General features: G+C 44.7%; 1 long non-coding RNA gene across 1 annotated transcript; it reads left to right on the forward strand.

Annotated features, from left to right (window-relative positions):
- Positions 1-9,670: 9,670 nt before the first annotated feature.
- On the forward strand, positions 9,671-12,823 carry LOC139410125 (uncharacterized). The gene is made up of 4 exons (XR_011634455.1): positions 9,671-9,709; positions 11,980-12,026; positions 12,168-12,316; positions 12,696-12,823. It is a non-coding gene; the product is annotated as an uncharacterized lncRNA (long non-coding RNA).
- The last annotated feature ends 502 nt before the right edge of the window (positions 12,824-13,325 follow it).

The raw sequence follows: 13,325 nt of genomic DNA on the forward strand, positions 1-13,325 counted from the left end.
ACAATGCTTCCTCATGTTCTGGACGGACACATTGGTGGTTGCTACCGGCCTTAACCCAGCACCTAAGTTTTCTATCCTTATTTATTTTTGGTCCTTTCGAATTCCTATAAAAAAACATACACCGGGTGTACAAAACATTAAGGACACCTGCTCTTTCCATGCCATGGACTGACCAGATGAATGCAGGTGGAAGCTATGATCCCTTATTGATGTCACTTGTGAAATCCACTTCAATCAGTGTAAATTAAGGGGAGGAGACAGGTTAAATAAGGATGTTTAAGCCTTGAGACATGGATTCAGAGGGTGAATGGGCAAGGCCAAAAATGTAAGTGCCTTTGAACGGGGTATGGTAGTAGGTGCCAGGCGCACCGGTTTGTGTCAAGAACTGCACAACTGCTGGGTTTTTCACACTCAACAGTTTCCTGTGTGTATCAAGAATTGTCCACCACCCAAAGGACATCCAGAAAACTTGACACAACTGTGGGAAACATTGGAGTCAACATTGGCCAGCATCCCTGTGGAAAGCTTTCGACACATTGTAGAGTCCATGCCCTGACAAATTGAGGCTGTTCGGAGGGCAAAATGGAGGGGGGGGGGGGGGGTGCAACTCAATATTAGGAAGGTGTTCCTAATGTTTGGTATACTCAGTGTATATTTTCATGGTCCTTAGGAGCCGGATGCAGTAACTGCCACAGCCCAAGGATGCCAGTCACCAGAGAAGATCCTCCACAAGTTGTGGTTTGTCCCAGCCGACAGACTCACCCCCCACATTGTCTAATCGACAAGGCACGCACAACAACACACAAACAACACACCACTCCAACTAGTGAGACCAAGAGGAGGCTGTGGAATGAATTATTTCCTCACATAACCAGACAAGCACCTTTCTGCGCGAGATGAGAGAAGTACCCTGTTCTTCCAGAACACTCGCAACGTGCCTGCAGCTAATTGGAGAGGAATGTGAGAAGTTGAGATGATGGCGCTATTGGAAGAGCAAACTTCATCTGCTTCAATGAATATCCAGTAGTTCAAGTCAGCACCCAGGCTGACCCGCATCTTCATCGGTTGTCATCTCACTGGCCCCCCACAGCAGGTGTATCTCGACTAGAGATCATTAAAGATCAACGCCAACTTGAGCGGTCACAGCTGGTAACAACCAAAGAGGACACACTGCGGTCACAAACGTGATAAGATAAATCAGCTCATTGAAGAACTCAGGATCAGAGAGCTCCCCAACCCAGACCAGTCATCATCATCATCATCACCTACTCCATTAAACCCTCTCCATCGTGAGCCATTGCACCATCGAGACAGGTCGTCTTCTCATTGCAGTACTCGTAGCCCTACAGCGCCACTTAGAGGGCCGACTTCACGTGATCGCTATCAGCCTACACCTGACTGTTGCTGTCAGACCCTCACATGATTGTCACCGTCAGCCCTCACCTGATCGCTGCTGCTGCTGGCACTCACATGTCCGCTACCACACAATTTCTCCGTTCAGCCGGGAGCGCACCTACTGTGAACCAACACCTACCATCCCTAACTTTGTCAATGAAGATCCACAGGATTTTGCAAGCTGAAGGTTGCTCTCAACAATGTGCTACCTGTAGATGCAACAGAGCGCTTCAAGTATCAGGTACTGGTGGACCACCTGAATTTGGAAGAGGCTTTGCTCATTGCAGACTCCGACAGCAACAGCAGGAACCCATACTGTACAGCTACACCATGGAGTCCCTCATAGAACTGTATGGCCAGCCCGACCAAAGCATTGCAGGTTTAATGAACGGCCCCAACATCTAGAGTGGTGAAATCAAGGCATTTGCTCTGAGGCTGAGTGCCTTGGTTGGCATGCTGGAACAGCTAGGGAGCAATGGATGAACGGAACTGAGGTGCGGCTCAATACTTCTCCCGCCTCTTAGCTAAGCTGCCACATGACCTAAGAGCCAGCTTCAAGAGATGGTTGAACCCGATCAAGACAACCATTCCAACCCTCCTGGCATGCAGTTCAGCAGCGACCAAGGAAGGGACCAGCCTGGCTCACTCCAAGTTCAGCGTAAAGACAAGTCTTCCCCCAAGACCACCACCATCTTCCACGGAGGTGAGCAGAGAAAGGTCATGAGAGAGGCCAAGGAAATATTTCCCATTCTGTAATACCATAAAGCACCAAATTAATCAGTGCACAAACTCCCAGCTCCATTCCAAAGAACAGATTGAATCCTGGATCAAGATAAATCACAGTTGTTGGAAGCACCAAGTGTACTCTCAAGGCTAAGCGCAAGATGTGTGAGAAGAAACCTCTTGAAATTCTCCATGACGTCAACGCTAGCACTACCGCTACCAAGAACGCTAGCACGAGTGCTACAAAGACAGGGCTCAAAGGTACGCCACTCCCCTCTTGTGGAAGAAGAACATTTCTCACTTAGAAGCTCCGAAGGAGGTACTGGCTCATCTGCGAGGGACAGAGAAGCATCTGTCAAAAGATCCAGAGAATGCAGCAGTGTACAACACAGAGGTTGACAACTTAGAGAGTCCGGCCACATCAAGAAGGTACCCTTATCGGCAGTCAGAGTGCCAAGGTTGGTACATTCCTATCAGTGGGAAGAACAGAGTCGTATTCAACTGGTCTATCAACTACAGAGGCAAGAGCTTGAATTAGAGGAGTCCTTCAGCGCGTCTGGTAACACTCTGTGGCCATCAGAAGCAACATCAAAGGTATGTTCCATCAAGTCTGCCTGCTACCCGAAGACCAGCCTCTTCTCCAGTTTCTGTGGCGAGACCTGTACTACGATGATCATCCTGATGTCTACGAGTGGCAGTGGCTTCCCTTTGGGAGGACATGTAGTCCCTACTGCGCCACATTCACCCTTCAGAAGTATGTGTTCGACCATAGCGAGCCCGTAGAAGATGTGCACTCTCTCTAGAACATTGTTTCTATGTAAACAAAAACTGTCTACCAAGCCTCCCCTCTGCGGATAGCCAAGAATCAGGTGGACAAGCTGAAGCACCTCCTTGCTGAGGGCGGATTCAACCTACGCCAGTGGGCCAGCAACCTTCCAGGAGTCATCAGACACCTACCTCAAGAGTCCAGGTCAGACAGCAGTGCACTCTAGTTCCCCCAGGATGGCGTGGAACCCCAAGAGCTTACCCTTGGACTATGATGGTAATGTCTGTCTGACACTCTTGGCTACAAGCAAGGTCAAATAAAGAACGCTGAGCCCACCATACACAACATATATCGATCCTTGCCAGCCAGTAGAATCCACTCGGCTTCATCATCCCATACACCAGAAGGGCCAAGGTCATGGTCCAGAGGCTTTGGGACAAGAAAAGAGGGTGGGATGACCCAGACCTACCTGAAGATCTTCTCCAAGCGTTGCTTACTTGGGAGAGCAAACTTCCACAGCTGCCTCAGGTCACACTGCCAAGGTGTTAAGTCAGCACCGACATGGTCCTCCCAACCAGCACAAGAAGTGTCCATGTCTTCAGTGATGCCTCAGAGTGTGCGTAAGGTGCCGTCTTATACCTCTGCATTTAAGACACCAATTAACGGATCCAAGTGGCAGTCCTTGCAGCAATATCAAGAGTGGCTCTGAAACAACAACAGTCGATGCCAAGACTTGAGCTCTGCGCTTCACTCACCGGTGCCCAGCTGACCGTGGTCCTCAGAAGAGGACTCACCCTGGAGATCCGTGACTTCATATACTGGTGGGATTCTACAACTGTCTTAACTTGGCTCCAGTCAGACTCCTGCAGGTACAAAGTATTTGTTGGAACAAGAGTCACAGACATACAGGAGCTCACGGATCCACAGGCCTGTTGTTACGTGGACACGGAGAGCAATCCAGCTGACGATATCACACATGGGAAGACACTGTCTCAGCCAGTCCCTCTGGGCAGTCGTCTGGTGACGACGACATCCGGGCCAAGAGAGAGTGTTTGCGGTTGTATGTAAAGGGTTCTGGATTCTGAGGGGGAGGGCAGGTATCCATCGCTTCCAGCTTGGTTGCGCCAAATACAGGAAGTGCTGAAGCCAGTCTACAAGCCCACATTATTTTCTACAGGTGTGGACTGCTTTGGACCGTATGTTATCAAGATTGGACAAATAAATTAAAATAGATGGTGCATCATCTTTAAGTGCATGACCACCCAGGCTGTACATGTGGATCTACTGATGAACATGGATACCGATTTGTTCCTGACGGCGTTGAGACGAATCATTGCTTGCAGAGGAAAGCCTTTTAAGATCTTGTCCGATCGAGGAACACATGTAGCGAGAGCTATAGCAGTGGTGTTGTGTGTGTGTGTGTGTGTGTGTGTGTGTGCGTGTGTGTGTGTGGATCTTCATCCCAATTCCACAATAAATGTTTGTTTTGTTCGATAATGTCCATCATTTATGTCCAAATTCCTCCTTGTTGTTAGCACGTTCAGCCCAGTAATCCAACTTCATGACGCACGAGCAGACGAAAAGTCCAAAAGTTCCATTACAGTCCGTAGAAACATGTCAAACGAAGTATAGAATCAATCTTTAGGATGTTTTTAACATAAATCTTCAATAATGTTCCAACCGGAGAATTCCTTTGTCTGTAGAAATGCGATGGAACAGAGCTCGCTCTCACGTGAACGAGCGTCACGAGCTCAAGGCATTCTGGCAGACTCATTCCCCTCTCATTCCCCCCCACTTAACAGTAGAAGCATCAAACAAGGTTCTAAAGACTGTTGACATCTAGTGGAAGCCTTAGGAAGTGCAACATGACCAATATCACACTGTATCTTCAATAGAGAATGAGTTGAAAAACGACCAACCTCAGATTTCCCACTTCCTGGTTGGATTTTTTCTCAGGTTTTTGCCTGCCATATGTGTTCTGTTATACTCACAGACATCATTCAAACTTCAGAGTGTTTTCTATCCAAATATACTAATAATATGCATATATTAGCAACTGGGACTGAGTAGCAGGCAGTTTACTCTGGGCACCTTATTCATCCAAGCTACTCAATACTGCCCCCAGCCATAAGAAGTTTTTAACATGGGTGATCAGTGTTTGTATACCATAGGAAACTATGGCCATTGCATGGTGCAGAAGTTGGACAGAGGGTCTCTGATCAGAACACTCACCTACATGTCAACCATCTACTTCCCATCAGACTTTCACAAAGACATACACACTAATCAGGTAGTCAGACCATGCAGGCATATTCAGTGGCCACAGTCCAGCTCCATTGAATTTAGGTTAATAAAGACATATTACTGTAATTGAAAGGAATGTGAACCAAATGTGAAGAATGCCATGTTTGTATCATCACAATAAAATTGGTTTGCTTGTAGTTTTGTAGACTTTTCATTGGGGTCCAGAAAAACAATCTACAGTAGAAATAAATAAAGGTGAATACAATGGAGGAAAACAACTGATAATACTATATAGGCCTCAATCCACACCAAAACAATGTTCTATATTGGAAGTTCACTTTGTTGGAGATGATGACCTAGGAGTAACCCAAAGTTACGTATAAGTAACCCAACTTATTTCTCTGCATGTCTGCAATTTTGTAAAAATCACAACAATCCGACAGTCCCCATTCTCCAGATATTTCCATATATTGTACATGGTATGACACTGATGGGATAGTTTAGAATATTGTGCAGTAGTATATACTGATTGCCGGACACGGTGAACACAATTGCAGACATTTCTCTTCTGATGAAGACAATGTGTTAATATTCTGTGAGCAAAACAGTGCATTTTGTATTTACTGATGATATTTGTATTCAATGTTTTGCAAAAGGTAGTCTATGCAAGTCATGGAGTGGACCTTCCTCGCACCCAAACATGAAATTTGAACTTTCTACAGAACACAATGAATGAAATGAATCATGAAATTAGCCTCTGTACTTGTTATGATCCAAGTGCTTTGAAATGTGTATTTATCATGTATGTGAGACCTTACATGTCTCACATGTCTACAACATTTCTGTAATAATAATTCCCATAAACCCAGGGACAACAAAATAATCCAGCCAGGGCACAGTCTTAACCTAATAACTTGCAATCCTTTGTCTGAGTCTGAATACCGCTCACTTGTAGGGTCAGCTTGGATGTCACATGTAATGTTGGTTTAACTTAGTGTCACTGGCAACCAAAAAGGCTAGTAAAAGTTGGTTTGAAGTAGTGCTGAACAACTCATCAAATTCACATCCTAATCGCTAAATATTGACATTTGCAATATCCATATCGCAAGAGATCATATCGCATGCAACATCTTTGAAACGCCACTCAGGTGAGTGTAACTTCCGTTTTTTAGAATTGACCCTGTTTGTCGTCTCTCTCCCTCTCTCCTCTTGCGCCTGCTTCCTACACACAAATCCCTGCCCCATGTCACAGTTACTTCGCTATACTGTTGGGGCAGATGTGTTCAACAGATTGTTCCAATCAAGAATGAGGATTCTTTCCACTTTGCTTCTTAATATAAATAATATATTTCTATGATTCCATCCGTTAACCCAAATGTTTTAATCTATATCGCATGTAAAATCACAAAATTGGGTTAAAAAAAACCCCGCTATAAATGTTTTTGCCGATATGGTGCAGTTTGAACCTAGTTTGAACAATTTATTCCCATGTTTAAAACATATTGCCCCTGTGGGACGAGAGCTAAAGGCTGAGTGTGCAGGGAGCAGAAAGGAAAGGAAAGAGCTCTATATCTGGGCCTGTCCCAGGGCTGGCTAAAGACTCCGAACCGGACTAGATGGGTACATTTACAACTTTAGAGATCTCATTAAATATTAAGATCACATCCTATTGCATGGGGAGAGGTAGTGTTTCAACCCACCCCAATGTCCTAAAGTAACCTTGTGTGGAGTGTGGTTCCATGTGGGCTGGATTTTGTGTGTGATGTCATATTTCAGATCAGGCTGTCCAACCCTGGCCAATCAGTTTAAGGCAGGAGGTTTGGGGGAGGCAGTCATAAAGTAGAAGAGCAGCTGGAGAGATCAGTTACAGCCCCGAAGAGCAAAATATTAACCTAAATGAGAGTGGCTGAAGCTCAGAACACCTCTACTTGTGACAGCTGTGTTTCTCTGGAGGTAAACCAGATCAAACAAGAAGTCAAATTAGGTTTTGCGTCTCCATTTCAGTCTAAGACACATTACATTGTCTGGCCTATATTGTGTTCTGTCATGATTAGTTCCTCTCAGTGTCCCTGGAGGCGAAAGAAACGCACACCTGTTTAGGCGAGGTGTTGGCCAACGGAGTAGAACACCTGTTTAGTCGAGGTGCTGGCCAACGGAGTAGAACACCTGTTTAGGCGAGGTGCTGGCCAACGGAGTAGAACACCTGTTTAGGCGAGGTGTTGGCCAACAGAGTAGAACACCTGTTTAGGCGAGGTGCTGGCCAACGGAGTAGAACACCTGTTTAGGCGAGGTGCTGGCCAACGGAGTAGAACACCTGTTTAGTCGAGGTGCTGGCCAACGGAGTAGAACACCTGTTTAGGCGAGGTGCTGGCCAACGGAGTAGAACACCTGTTTAGGCGAGGTGCTGGCCAACGGAGTAGAACACCTGTTTAGTCGAGGTGCTGGCCAACGGAGTAGAACACCTGTTTAGTCGAGGTGCTGGCCAACGGAGTAGAACACCTGTTTAGGCGAGGTGCTGGCCAACGGAGTAGAACACCTGTTTAGGCGAGGTGCTGGCCAACGGAGTAGAACACCTGTTTAGGCGAGGTGCTGGCCAACGGAGTAGAACACCTGTTTAGGCGAGGTGCTGGCCAACGGAGTAGAACACCTGTTTAGGCGAGGTGCTGGCCAACGGAGTAGAACACCTGTTTAGGCGAGGTGCTGGCCAACGGAGTAGAACACCTGTTTAGGCGAGGTGTTGGCCAACAGAGTAGAACACCTGTTTAGGCGAGGTGCTGGCCAACGGAGTAGAACACCTGTTTAGGCGAGGTGCTGGCCAACGGAGTAGAACACCTGTTTAGGCGAGGTGCTGGCCAACGGAGTAGAACACCTGTTTAGGCGAGGTGCTGGCCAACGGAGTAGAACACCTGTTTAGTCGAGGTGCTGGCCAACGGAGTAGAACACCTGTTTAGTCGAGGTGCTGGCCAACGGAGTAGAACACCTGTTTAGTCGAGGTGCTGGCCAACGGAGTAGAACACTTGAAAAAGAAAAGGAGAGCCTCACACTCTAGGAGCTCAGATGCAATAATTGAATAACCAACGTTTCGACAGACAAGCTGTCTTCATCAGGGTATAATGACAAACACTGCGGGTCACTTGTTTATATAGTGTCAAAGGACACACACAGGTGTCTGTAATCATGACCGTGTGTCTTGATATCATTGGTTAATTTACAGATATAAATAGAACATACAAAAAACATGAATGGATAACATACGACCACAGATACAATTTGGCTACAATGGCCAACAAACATTTACAATGAATAGCAAAATCACAAGAATGGCTTCAGATCGAAGTCTATGTTGAGACCGAGGTCACCCCCTCCCCGATATAACGTAGGTACGAAATCGAATGGTTCGCTTCTTACATGTGGGCCACAACTGGGTACATTGAGTTTTTGCACCTAATGGTGCTACGATGCTCAGAGATTCATCCTTTAATTTGCGCTTTGTTTTACCGACTTTTTAACCAGAAGGACAAGTTATAAGTGAAAACCTTGTGAAGACTTACAGAAAACGTTTGAGCTCTGTCATTGCCAACAAAGGGTATATGACAAAGTATTGAGATAAACTTTTGTTATTGACCAACTACTTATTTTCCACCATAATTTGCAAATAAATTCATAAAAAATCCTACAATGTGATTTTCTGATTTTTTTTCCTTCTCATTTTGTCTGTCATAGTTGAAGTGTACCTATGATGAAAATTACAGGCCTCTCTCATCTTTTTAAGTGGGAGAACTTGCACAATTGGTGGCTGACTAAATACTTTTTGTAACGGTTTTCTGTATGAGAAGGAGAGTCAGACCAAAATGCAGCGTGTAGATTGCGATCCATGTTTTAATAAACAAACGTAAAACACGAATCAATACAAACACTACAAAATAAAGAACGTAACGAAAACCTAAACAGCCCTATCTGGTGAAAACACATAGACAGGAACAATCACCCACCAACACACAGTGAAACCCAGGCTACCTAAATATGGTTCCCAATCAGAGACAATGACGAACACCTGCCTCTGATTGAGAACCATATCAGGCCGAACATAGAACTGGACAAACTAGACATGTAACATAGAATGCCCACTCAGATCACACCCTGACCAACCAAAACATAGAAACATACAAAGTAAACTATGGTCAGGGTGTGACACTTTTTGCCCCACTGTATCTAGCTAAAATTGTCCCTTTCCTAAATGATCCATGGATGGAGATAGGGATTTGGACTTGTGGTTTTACCTAATTCTCTGTATTGGCCAATTATTATAACGATGATTCTGATCCAACCATAAATTCAGACATTGTGCCCCTGGCCTGAGAGGATAGAAGTTCAACATGTAGCTAGATGTAGTTGGTTAATTTGAACTAACTGGCCTGGCGTATCGTTGCCCATGAAAGGAAGTTAGGCTAGCGAGCAAGCATTTTAGTCAGGTAGCCTAGGACAACACAACACAACTAAAAGTGTGTACTGTATGACAGACATAGAACGTTTGAGCAACAGGAAAGAGTAGAGTGGCATTGGAGTTTCTCTACAAGTAGGGTAAGTCAACATGTTTTTCTACAATGTTTTCTACTTGCACGCACACACACACACACACACACACACACACACACACACACACACACACACACATACAACAACAAAAAATCAGTACTATGGACAGTCACATCATATTTAGCTTACATCGATTGGACATAATAGTTTGTGGTATCTTTTAGTTGTCACTGTATTAGACTAAGCATAGGTGATTAGATATGGTTGAAATGTTGAAGTTGAAATGGTGCTGGAATAGTGGAGGCAACGCCTGTTTTCTTTGCGACTTGCAGTAACGCCGTGGTTCTAAATCAATAGCTGTTTAGTAGTCTGAAAATGTCGGAAATATTAACTTGCTTGACCATGCTGTTGTTCATGTGACTATGTTTTGTGGACTTCACTGGACAGATGTTGCTCTCCGGTTTTGAACTGAAACAAAGCTGTGGTTGAATTTATTCTGCCTCTGTGTCTTCTTATTGTCTCTGCCTTAGGCCTATATATGACGGTGTCAAGGCATATGAACTAACAGGTTATAGAGCAAACAACACAATTATCACACAGGTTGTAATATGGCTTTTTTTCCTGGCTTGGCTTCCCTGGTGATTTTTTCACACGCAACGCCACTGCCACTAGGCTACCTGCCGCCTTATCCGCCTTATATAGGAACCTGGCTTTGACATGGGCTTTATATAGGAACCTGGCTTTATATAAAAACCTGGCTTTGACACTGGCTTTATATAGGAACCTGGCTGTGACACTGGCTTTATATAGGAACCTGGCTGTGACACTGGCTTTATATAGGATCCTGGTTTTGACACTGGCTTTATATAGGAACCTGGCTTTATATAGGAACCTGGCTTTGACACTGGATTTGACACTTAATGCGAACACTGAGAGTGCACCATAGTTCAGTCAAGTCAATGGGTTGCCTTGATCCGCTAGGGATGGGAATGTCTCTATTGCAGTTTCCCAAACTTAAAATGTCCACATTTGTTCCTTGAATGAGTATATTTGCAAGTAAAAGGAGGTCGTTGAAAACACTACAGTACAGGTTTTTTACTTCCTTTATAGTAGTCTTCCCTATAGTTACTTCCCTTTTATTAGACTGGTGAGAATACTTTGATGCGTTCTACATTGCTCCCCAAAATATATAAATGGTCTATTATAAAACATTCTCCAAATAGATTGGATGTTGGGTGGATCCTCTTTTCCTTTTTGGGGGAAGTGTTAATGAAGTCATGTCACAAATAGCATGACATGTACCTATGATCAGACACTTCACATCTCTGTATCACACGCTGTGTCCAATAGAAGTTTCCAGCATATCATGATCTAATACAACTAAGTAAAGATAACTTCTCACCCTAATTCATGTTAGTGTGACCATTTCAACCACAATTTACTTCCACAATTTACTTCATGACCTCTGTTATTACCACTATTACCACATTACCACTTGTCTGGGAAGGCTTTCCACTATATGTTGGAACATTGCTACGGGGACTTGCTTCCATTCAGCCACAAGAGCATTAGTTAGGTTGGGCACTGATGTTGGGTGATTAGGCCCGGCTCGCAGTCTGCGTTCCAATTCCTCCCAAAGCTGTTGGATGGGGTTGAGGTCAGGGCTCTGTGCAGGCCAGTCAAGTTCTTCCACACCGATCTCGGCAAACCATTTGTGTATGGACCTCACTTCATGCACGGGGGCATTGTCATGCTGAAACAGGAAAGTGCTTTCCCCAAGCTAGCCATCTTGATTACTTTCTTATGTCATTCTCTCTGGCACCAAAAGTAAAACAAGTGTTGATAGGGGACAGAATGCGGTCGGACCATCACATAATTGGCATATACAGTTGAAGTCGGAAGTTTACATACACCTTAGCCAAATATATTTAAACTCAGCTTTTCACAATTCCTGACATTTAATCTTAGTAAAAATTCCCTGTCTTAGGTCAGTTAGGATCACCACTTTATTTTAAGAATGTGAAATGTCAGAATAATAATCATTGGCCTCCCATTAGCTTGGAACTGTCAGTTAAGACAGGAGATCTGCTTAAGCTTGTCCTCTGTGGAATGCTTTGACCAACAAACACATAGGCCTTCCCCACTGGGCACAGACATCAATTCAACATCTATTCCACATTAGTTCAACTTAATTTCATTGAAATGACATGGGTACAACAGTGATTAAACCGGTGTGTGCCCAGTGGGACATTGATGCGAAGGCCTTCATGCGATGTTGAAGCTGTGTTTTGCTTGATTTTGCTCTCTGAAAATAGATCCAGTACAGCGGATCTCTTCCATCTATATTCTGAAGAACTTGAAGGTATGACATTTCAGGGACTCGTGGCATCATAATCCAACATACTGTAGCCTGCCTCCCCTCAAAAATACAATCTGCCTGCCTTTCTCTATCTCTCTCCCCACTCCATCTCTCACTAACTCCCACCTGTCTGTCTCTTACCAGATGAGAGGGGTTCCTCCTGCCACGGCTCTGTCATCCAGGGCCAGTTTGAGGGTTCCGTCCTTACAGCCAATATCATGTAGAGCCCATCCACAGATACACCAGCGATCCCTCACAACACCACTCAATCATCTACCATGAGGACAACATAGGTAAGAGGATTGTTGAACATCTTAAGTGTTCTTCTTAGTGTATATCAATTGCTATGTTGCGTCCTCGAAATGATATGGTCTATTACAAACGAAAAATATATCTGCCATTGTGTCACATGCGTATGTATACACCCTTCCTCATTTTTGGAATGAGGAAATTAATATAAACCTATAATAAGACCATGACCTCATCTACCAAAGGTCAAGCTGACATATTTTATGACATCAAGGTCAGATGAAATGGACTAACGCTCAATGCCATGGCCACCTTACCAGACCAGAGCAGACCATGGCATTGATGAAAACAGAGAGGATCCTGCACGAGGGCCAGACTAATGGCTGTCTATTGTTCCCTATCTCTCCTTTTATCCTAACCCAGTTTTAAACCAGCAGGCTGTGGGCCGGGGTTACCATGGTTCACTGATCCAGTCATGCCCTGTGCTGTTCAGAGCAGACAGGGGGTAACGGGTCCTCTTATGGAGCTCTGGGGGTTAGGAGGAGGTGGAGACTCACTCAGAGCTCCAGCCAAAGAAAAGAAAAACCTGAGATGATGTGAGGGAGGAGGAGGAGCAGTGTCGGGTGACCTTCCTCCCAAGGCTGGGAACCCTTTAAGCTGGGTAGGCCTGTGAGAGGGCCTTACTAGAGAGGTTTGGCCAGATGGCACTCATTGGAAAGAGCCGTCATCCTATTTAACGTGTGCTTGTGTGTGTGTGTGTGTGTGTGTGTTTCAGTGTAAGATTAATTCCAGGAAAGAGGTTTGCTCCCTAAAGCTATATTACGCACACAAAGCACAACTTGCTGGTTTCTCAAGCTTTTTGTATCCCCCCAATAAACAACTGTAGTAAAACTGTCATTTTTTGCATTTTGTTGATGTTGCTTGTAAGCAATGTCCTGTACTTTTATATACATGCCAAAATACAGTATAACAGTACGCAATATTTAATTGAAACACACGAGAACTGATGGAGACCGATGTGTTATATCAGTACAATCAGTGCATGTGGGCCTG

Source organism: Oncorhynchus clarkii, chromosome 5, assembly GCF_045791955.1.
Source record: "Oncorhynchus clarkii lewisi isolate Uvic-CL-2024 chromosome 5, UVic_Ocla_1.0, whole genome shotgun sequence".
NCBI classification, from domain to species: domain Eukaryota; kingdom Metazoa; phylum Chordata; class Actinopteri; order Salmoniformes; family Salmonidae; genus Oncorhynchus; species Oncorhynchus clarkii.